The sequence below is a fragment of the Ananas comosus genome, linkage group 1 (genome assembly GCF_001540865.1).
Source record: "Ananas comosus cultivar F153 linkage group 1, ASM154086v1, whole genome shotgun sequence".
Lineage (NCBI taxonomy): Eukaryota > Viridiplantae > Streptophyta > Magnoliopsida > Poales > Bromeliaceae > Ananas > Ananas comosus.
This window is the reverse complement of record NC_033621.1, coordinates 18,956,553-18,966,944: the sequence shown is the minus strand read 5'-3', so window position 1 is coordinate 18,966,944 and position 10,392 is coordinate 18,956,553.

Sequence of the window (10,392 nt, the reverse complement as noted above, 5' to 3'; positions counted from 1 at the left end):
CTCTAAAGAAAGACTTGAACGATTCAAGAAATACTTTAGAAAGATTCATTGGTAGCACAAAAGTTCTAAATATGATGTTGGGTAATCAAAGATCCTATTTGGATAAAACTGGACTTGGATATCAACACAAGTCTAGTCAAAAGAAAAATATTTCTAAACCATTTGTAAAATATGCAAATGGCAATAAAAATGTGTTATGCACCTATTGTAACAAAATAGGGCATCATGTAACCCAATGTCAATTTAAAAATAAGTTTAAACTTAGACAACTTTGGGTGGTGAAAGGTTCTAACACAAGTGGACCCAAATCCACTTGGGTACCCTTCTTAACTTAAATTTTTTGTAGGTATGCCTGCACTCAACAAAGTCAAGCGACAAATGGTATTTGGACAGCGGATGCTCAAGACACATGACGGGCAACCCAACAAATTTATCGTCGCTTGAGTATGAAGAGGGTGGGTGCATAACTTTTGGAAATAACTCCAAAGGTCATATCATTGGAAAAGGCTCAATCGGTAACAATTTTTTTAAAATTAATGATGTTTATTTAGTAGAAGGACTTAAACATAATTTATTGAGTATTAGTCAACTATGTGACAAAGGATTGATCGTTAAATTCGAATCAACCCATTGTAGTATAATTGACTCTAACTCAAATTGTATTATGTTTAAAGGTTGTAGAACTGGAAATGTATACACAATCAATTTAAGCACGATTTCCCCAAGTAAAGAGATTTGTTTTTCGGTTTTGGATACTGATTTTTCGTTATGGCACCGGAGGCTTGGACATGCAAGCATGGATGTCCTATCTAAACTTTCGAGAAAAGAATTAGTTAAGGGTCTCCCTAAACTTGACTACTCGAAAGATAGATTTTGTGACACATGCGCTAGAGGAAAGCATGTCAAGTCCTCTTTTAAGCCTAAAAATGCCGTTTCTACTAATAGGCCATTAGAACTCCTTCACATGGATCTATTTGGCCCTATTAATATTACTAGTTTAGGCGGCAAAAATTATGTTTTTGTGATTGTTGACGATTTTACTCGTTTTACTTGGACTTTATTTTTGTCGCATAAAAATGAAGCTTTTGAATCTTTTAAAGTTTTTATTAAAAGAGTTCAAAACGAAAAGGATTTGAAAGCTTCAAAAATTCGAAGTGATCATGGTGGTGAGTTTTATAATCGGGATTTTGGTGATTTTTATTCTTTCAATGGTATTAAGCACGAATTTTCGGCTCTTAGAACCCCTCAACAAAATGGAGTTGTTGAGAGGAAAAATAGGACACTTCAAGAAATGGCACATGCAATGCTTTTAGAAAATAATTTACCTACTTATTTTTGGGCCGAAGCCGTCAATACGGCATGTTATATTTTAAATCGTGTTTCTATTCGACCTATTTTGGACAAAACTCATGAGCTTTGGAATGAAAAATCTCCCAAAATTTCATATTTTCGTGTTTTCGGTTGTAAGTGTTTTGTTTTAAATACTAAGGATCATCGGAAAAATTCGATGCTAAATCTGATGAAGGTATATTTCTAGGCTATTCAACTACTAGTAAAGCATACCGTATTTATAATCGGCGTACTTTAGTAGTAGAAGAGAGCATGCATGTTATATTTAATGAATCTAACGTTGGAGTGGGCTCATATGATGAAGAAGTCGATGAATTCAAAAGGATGATGAGTAGGACTTCTATTCAAACTATCGCACAAGATAATGAATCATCACAAAATGATACTGAAACTACATCTAAAGAAGGTGAAAAGCCATCTAAAGATGGTGAAATTATTCCAAGAAATTGGAAGTATAAGTCCTCTCATCCTCCTGATCAAGTTATCAGTGATTTATCAGATGGTGTACACACTAGAGCCTCCGTTAGAGACATTTGCAACAACTTGGCTTTTCTCTCTCAAATTGAGCCTCAAAACCTTGATGAAGCATACAATGATGAAAATTGGATCATCGCTATGCAAGAGGAATTGAATCAATTTGAAAGAAATCAAGTTTGGACACTTGTAGAAAGACCCGTTGACCATCTCGTAATTGGTACAAAATGAGTTTTTCGAAACAAGAAAAATGAAGATGGTGTCGTGGTTCGAAACAAAGCCAGATTAGTGGCTCAAGGTTTCAACCAACGAGAGGGAATAGATTTTGATGAAACTTTTGCACCAGTAGCCCGACTTGAAGCTATTTACTCGCTTTTGCTTCTTTTAAAAATATAAAGTTATTTCAAATGGATGTAAAGAGTGCGTTTTTAAATGGATTTATTAATGAAGAGGTTTATGTTGAACAACCACCGGGATTTGAAAATCATACTTTTCAAAATCATGTTTTTAAACTCTCAAAAGCACTTTATGGTTTAAAACAAGCACCATGGGCTTGGTACGAAAGGCTAAGCTCATTCTTAATTTCAAAAAATTTTAGGATCGGCAAAGTTGACACCACATTATTTATTAAACAGTTTAATAATAATTTTCTTATTGTTCAGATTTATGTTGATGATATTATTTTCGGCGCTACTAATGAAATGTTGTGCACAGAATTTGCTAAGTTGATGCAGACTGAATTTGAAATGAGTATGGTTGGCGAGCTAAACTATTTTCTTGGGCTTCAAATAAAACAAATGTATGATGGAATCCTTCTAAGTCAGATGAAATATGCTCGTGACCTCATTAAGCGATTCGGAATGGACAACGCGAAACCTACAAATACCCCGATGTGCACAACAACAAAATTAGACAAGGACGAGTCTGGCAAATCAGTTGACACTAAGTTATATAGACGTATGATTGGTAGCTTATTATATTTAACTGCTAGTCGCCCTGATATTATGTTTTCTGTTTGTCTTTGTGCTCGCTTTCAAGCGAATCCTAAAGAATCGCATTTAACTGCGGTCAAAAGGATAATTCGCTATATTAAGGGCACCTTAACCTTAGGTTTGTGGTATCCTAGGATAAGCTCTTTTGATTTAATCAGTTATACCGATGCCGACTTTGCGGGTTGCAAAGTCGATCGAAAGAGTACAAGCGGATCCTGTCATTTTTTAGGACACTCGCTTGTATCCTGGTCATCCAAAAAGCAAAATTCTGTAGCGCTTTCAACGGCCGAAGCTGAATATATAGCTGCCGGAAGTTGTTGCGCACAAATTCTGTAGATGCAACAAACTTTAAGTGACTTTGGATTTTAATTTTTTAACACTCCTATTCAATGTGATAATACTAGCGCAATCAATATTTCTAAAAATCCTATTCAATATGGTAGAACTAAACATATTGATTTAAGACATCATTTTTTACGTGATCACGTAAACAAAAAGAATGTATCTTTGGATTTGTTGAAACTGATCGGCAATTAGCTAATATTTTTACAAAACCACTCAATTTTGAAAAATTTGATTGCCTTCACAGAGAAATAGGAATGTTAAATGTTGAAACTTTGTAATTTTTCTGATACCACTTGTTAAATTCTTTTTTGTACTTTTTGTGGATTCTTATCGCTATGGTTTTCCTTTCGTTTTGACCTTTTTTTGTGGTATAAGGCTTTCTATGTAATTTTTTTTTCTTTGTCTTATCCTCCTGCATCTTTTTAAATTAATTTTTTTTATGATAATAAAAGGGGGAGAAGAAAAGGTTATCTCAATATTATTTTAAAAGTTTCTTTCGCTTTAACTGAAGGATTTTTTTTATGCTTATTTTGAGGGGGAGTTTATCTATTTCTTTATTATCTTTTCAAATTGTTTGTCATCATCAAAAATGGGGAGATTGTTGGATTTTATCCAATAATAAATTTTGATGATAACAAACAAATTTTGGATTTAATTTGTTAGTTAGCAATTTCAGGTTGTAGTTGAATTTAAAGTGGCTCAAGCCGAACCGGATTTGATCAAAGGTAACAATTCAATCAAATTATTCAAATTGACCCGGATAAGATCAAATTGTACCAAATTAGATGCAAGTGCCACAACAAAAATTTGAAGGACTTCTTTACAATTTATCGGATTTGAGCCGGTCAACCTAGTCAAGTTGACCAATNGATAGAACTTTACTTGCTCTGATATCAGTAGTTGCTAGTTATTTCGCTACTTTTACTTGTTCTATCTCCTGCTTTTACTTCCGCCTTTAGTGTAGACGCCTTATATGTGTAGACATATGGCGGGTCTGGGCACGCTACCGGGAGGGCCTCCGCCGGTCCCGGGGCGTGACAGATTTTATGTATGGTATAAATTCCAAAAATAATTTTATTATGGCATGAATTTAAAAATATGAAATATGATATAAATGAATTTTATATGTATGGTATTATTTCAAAAGCTTTTACAAATGTGGAATGAATTCAAAAAATTTTCATTTATAGTATTAATTCAAAAGAATTTTACAAATTTGGTATAATTTCAAATGAGCTTTTCAATATAGTAATATTTCATATGTGTTTGTAAATGTGGTATGATTTAATTATGCTTTTGTTCCATTTTTGAAATGATGGCTAGTGTATTTAAAGGGGGCTTGGATGTTGTTTGTGACACAACTTCAGATAAATTCTCTAAATCCTAATTGTTCATTGATTTGTAATTGTGAGCTTCTTGAGAGGTTGTAAAGGAAGTCTTGTGTGATTGTAAGCGGCTTTGGTCTTACTCTGTTCAAAAGGCCAAGTGATAGTGAAATCGGTACCTCGAGGAGAAGAAGGACCGGACTGGAGTAGGCAAAAAGGCCGAATCAGAATAAATCATCTGTGTTATCTGAGTTTGATTTTCTTCTTTTATTTGGTTGTGCAATTTTTATCTTGATTTAATTTTACTTGAGTTTTTAGTTATCAACTAATTCACCCCCCCCCCCCCTCTCTCTAGTTGCCATTTGATCCTTCAGTAGTGTCCCTGGGGTTTAGCTGTCACGCCCCGCAACCGCCGATTTGGTCGGTTTGGGCACGTCGAACAGACGCCGAACGGACAGGACCTCCCCTGTCCGCCCAAGGCTAACAACAGAGTCATGTACATCAAGTTGCCCACGTAAACTTAAACAATATACATGAAGCACACAAGTGCTAAATAAGCGAGAGCAAGAATCGCAAGTAGATATACAAGTGAACAAAAGAGAGATAGTTCTACCTATTACAACCATTCAACATTCATATCTTATTACATTTACATCTCCCAAAATCTAATACATAGTTTGCAGGTTCATCTCACATATGTAAGCAACTCTCCAATATGTACATGTCAATATCTCAATAGACACGGGATACTCTAATGCAAAAAAGAAAAGTTGCTAGCTACTAGGGCGCTACGCCCTTACCGTGGTCCTCGCCCGGTCTGCTCGAACTCGGCCCTGCAACAAAATTGGGTGAGAACTATATAAATATAGTTCCCAGTGGGTTCGGCCGCCGACTCTACCGATCTTCCCACTAGGTCTAAGCAGGCATAAGCAGATAGATAGATAGATAGATATGAACTGCTACATTCTACTATGCCTTCAATTGCTAAATATGCATGAAGTGTCCATCTAGCAACAAACCTACTATCATGGATATAGATACAAACATAGCTATACAATCTACTAACATACCCTATGTCTATACATGGTATGAATGCAAATCCACTATGCTATTCATGTTCATTACTCAAGCAACTTGACTAACCCGAAGGTTCGCCCCGACTCACTCTTTCAATCTCATAGGTGGGGAGTAACTGCACTCACACACCGAGACCGTCTGCGGAACAACTACGTCTGCCCCTATCGTGAAGTACTACGGAGACCACTACTTGGGTGGAGCGACCATGCCAAGTGTAAGACTAGTGAGTATGATCCAATCCTCACAACTCGAGGATACTCTATCTACAAGGGGTCATAGTGCTTCTATCGCACTGATTCCATATGCACAATACAATAATCGGGAACTCTACTATCCCTATAATCATGTCATAATGTGTCACTACACTAGATTCGATGCCACTCGTTCAAATCATTTATTGTAAGTGTTCTAACTTGTTTACATGCCACTCATTCATGTTATAGTGCCTCTACTACACTAATTCCATGTCAACTATTGTCTTAAGTTCAAGTTATCACCTATCTTGCCACTATAGGATTTCATGTCACCAATTCTAATTCTCATGCACCCTAGGTTCTGGTGTCAAGCTCACAATGCTACACTACTAAGGAACATGCAAAGAGATAGAAATGCAACTATACAACATCCTATAATGCATAAGTACAACATATAAAATATGATCGACAATATGACTTAGACATAAAAGGAAGTCCAACTGCTTCGGGATGACACCCCCCACCATCTGGTGATGTCAAGACGCGAGGGTTCGAATTTTGTGATTTTAGGACGTCGCCTCGACCTTCCAGGCGAAAACGAAGCCGAAACGCCCTTTTTGCCAATATCTTTGCTCAGGCTCGACGGATCGCCGAACCGTCTTCACCAGCGCGTCAAACTACATACCAAATAGGTACAAAAGAGATCAATCCCAACCTTGGATCTCTACTTTACAAAAACCTATTTTAGAACCCTAGGTCGGAATTATTGCAAGAATTCGACGTATAACTTCGTGATTCAAGCAATAACCACTTACTTAGCACCTAGGGGTTCCATAAAAACCATTTCTAAGGTATAAAACATCAACCCTAGAAATCTACCATTAAAGCTCTATGAAGCGTACCTCAAAAATGCGCTCCAACAGCGAAGAAGAGGATGAAGAAGATGAAGATTCAATCTCCAGCTTCAATCTCCACCGATCCCTCCTCTAGCTCCAACCCTTTAGAGAGCTTCTAGAGAGAGAAAGAGAAAGAAAAGGGGTGAGGAAGTGTTCTCTGGCTAAGAACAGATGAGAGGGAGGTGGGGTCTATTTATAGACTGCCACAATTGCATAAAAGCCCCTCAACAAATGCCATTTACAACATACTGCATTCTGCAGTTTTCTGCTGTTGGTACTGGTACGCTGGAAATGTGTCACCGGTTAAATAGCTACGTAGAGGCCAACCCGAGAGCAACCTTCCCTCGGTCTGCTACGGGGTACCGGTACCACCCTGATGTTGTACCGGTACAAGATGCCCAGACTGCAGTTTTAGCACTTGTTCGACTTCTGTTTTCCGCCGAGCAATGCTAAAACTCATTTAACTCTTTTAGAACTCAACTTTGACCCTTCTAACATCTTTGGAATGTCAAATAGAACATGTCCAAATATTCATCTCGCCACACTTTGGTCACTTTGGCCAAAAGTGGATTATTAATACGAGGATTCGATACCTTACATCTAATGTCTGGGAGACTTTAGCATCTGTGGCTCGTCGACACGTCTGGTGGGTGTAGGGACAGTCGAAGTTGTTTTGGCACGAATTCGATGCAAAATGGACTCGGCGCAGTGCGAGAGTGGAGTTCTGACACTGAAATCTACAAAAGCAGGATTTCAGTGTTGTGTACCGGTATCTGGGTTGGGTACCGAAACCCCAGAGGGATTACAGAATTGAATGCTCTCGGTTTGCGCAGTTTGATGCTGAGTACCGGTACCTGTTGGTTAGTACCGGTACTGGGACTGAGTACCGATACTGCATCGGGCTAGTACCGGTACCCAACCCCCAAGTTTGCAGAATGAGGGCCGAGTACTGATACCTAAGTTGGGCACTGGTACTCCAGGCAGCAAAGTGAGTTGGTAAGGGGCCTTTTGGTCATTTTGCTCTGTCGTTCATTCCAATCGACCCTCAGCCAATTTATATGCATAGAAAGCTTGGAGAAGGCTGTTAGCTTCTCTTCTTCTTCCCTCTCCCTAGCTGGTTGGAATTGATCGTAGGAGGGTCGTTTGAGCGCGTGGGTTGTCCCGGTGGAGTCGTCAAAGGTCAAGCGAGCGTGTGGAGTTTTTCCTTCGACTTCTAGCCGGTGTTGGACGAGTATTTGAGGTGGGTTAATGTTTACCGAAATCGTCGGATTTCCTCCTAAGTCTAGTGTCAGCATGTATTGTCCTATGTGTAGTATCATGTTTAGTAGCTCGAATTCATCGATTTGCATATCTTTAATGAAATCTAAATTTGGAGCCTTAATTTTAGAATATTTGTTACATGTTGAACTGGATTTTGACTTAGGAGAAAACTCGTTAAACTTATACTATCACTTTTCGAAAAGTTAACTAAATTAGCTTCAAGAGCTGTTGTTCTTTGGTATCACCGCTGTTAGTACGTAGTGAATACTCAAATTAGTGTAGATTGAGTTTACGCTCGTGCTAAGGGGCCGAGCTCGTTTTATAGTAGCGTTTGGACTGTTCCGTACTGTCGGGTGCTGTCGTGGCGGACGGTGGACCCAGATGTTTACATCTTGTTCCAGATTGTGCCGAGAGCACGTGACTTTTGGTTGTTGGACCAATTTGACCCATTTGCATTGACTATAGCCTGTGTAAGCCTGATTGAGCTTGACAGAGACACGCTTGCATACTCGGTTGGGTCACGCCCACGAGTGCCGCTCTGAAGATAGGCTTTACTTGCTTTGATGTCGCAGCAGTCCTGTTTGGACAGTGTACTTTTACCAGCCACTCCCGTAGGTAGTGTACGGTGTAGCTTGGCTACAGGCAGGGTGGGTCTGTTTGGGCAGCCCTTGTGAGATTGAGTTAGTGTGATGCACGTTTATGCCTACAAATAGCCTGTATTGGTTAGCGATAGTATAGTGGCATATAGCTGTAGAGTTTTTTCCAGCTTTTCTTACTATCCTTTGCATATCTTACTGTAAACTTAGTGGGTAGGCTGTTGGGGTCGATTACGGTACCTACTGAGGACTACTCTGTTTGGCAGTAGTTCTCACACCCAGTTGTTGCTACTCTTTTGTAAAGCCTTCGTCTTCGGTTGCTGCTGTTGCTGATTCCGACCGTGCTATGGGAGTCGCGAGCTAGCTCCTTTCCATCCCCGGTCTTTTGCTAGAGGAGCACCCATGCATCAGAGGTAGTTTTGGGGTTTTATGTACATATTGTTATGTTGTTGTACTCACTGGAGCGAGTTGGTTCCGTGGCTTCTGTATGTACAGTGGACCTAATTTATTGATATTTATGGAAAAAAAGAATATAGTATATGGTAGCACAATGAAATTTAATCTAAAATACAATATAGATATCAATAAAATATAATAGCACAATACTCTCTGTATATATATATATATATATATATATATATATATATAGAATTAGGCTGTAATACTATTAATAGTAAAACGCTCTTTTTGCTACCAAGTTTTTAACCCTTGGATGAAAAATTGTAGGGTCAGGATGATATTAGTCGGTTAGAGTTGAGTGGTCCCCCTAGGGTTGAGTGGTCCCTACTGAGTTATAGTATTTAATCCAATGGTTAGAAATAATGAAAAGAGTTGATCCAAAGGCTAAAAAACTGGTAGCAACAATGGGATTTTGCTACTAATAGTAGCCCAGTCCAACTCATATATATATATATATATATATATATGGTAAATAAAAATAATGCTAAAGTACAGTTCAGTAGAGTAATTAAGCCAATTTCTGTTATAAAGAGTTATCTACATCCCGAATGATCCTAAATATATTGTATCAAAATAGATACTAAGTTCTGGCATTTAACTAACCTATATGGATGAAATATTTGATCTAAGCTAGATATTAAGTCCAAAATCTAAACGAGTACAAATTCATTGCGACAGCACAAAAACTGACTTAAATTAATCGAAGCAAACTTTGTGACTTAGTTAAAAGTGTCTAGCTAATTAATATTACACTTCAAAAAGAAAAAAGAAAAGTATCTAGTAGTGTTAGCAAAATGATAACAATTAATAATATACATGTGGTGTAGATTGGTCTTCTTTAAGGTTAGAAAATTTTTAGCATTAATCATATGCTAAAAATCACTCTTGCTTCTGCCAAAGTAAATTTTGACATCAACTTTTTCCTGTTATATTATTGGCATGTGTTTTTTTCAACTTTTTGAAGATTTCGCTAATATTAGTCATTGATATAATTTAAAAAAATTGGGAGGCAAAAATTACTTTTTTAATAGAGAAATGATTCGGTGCTTTATTTTATAAAAAATAAAAAAGATCTCAACCGTTGATTAATGAACGTTAAAAATGTCATTTTATTTTGTAGCAGATTAAAAGGTTATTTCACGTGAGGATATTTTTGTAATTATACTAGGCAAAATTTTAAGAAAGCTTTGATTAATATCCCAAATTTAGCATTAATTTTGCACTAATTTAAGCATTAATTTAAAATTTAATTGATATCCCAAATTGTAGGCATTAATTTTAGAAATTTTAGAATTCTTCTAATTTAAATTTTAGGAATTTTAAAAATAGTAATATTTCTAAATATGTTGAATTTAAATATTTAATATTTAAATTTAAATTTAAATAATAGAAATTTTGTGTTACTATTTTAAGAAATTTAATGT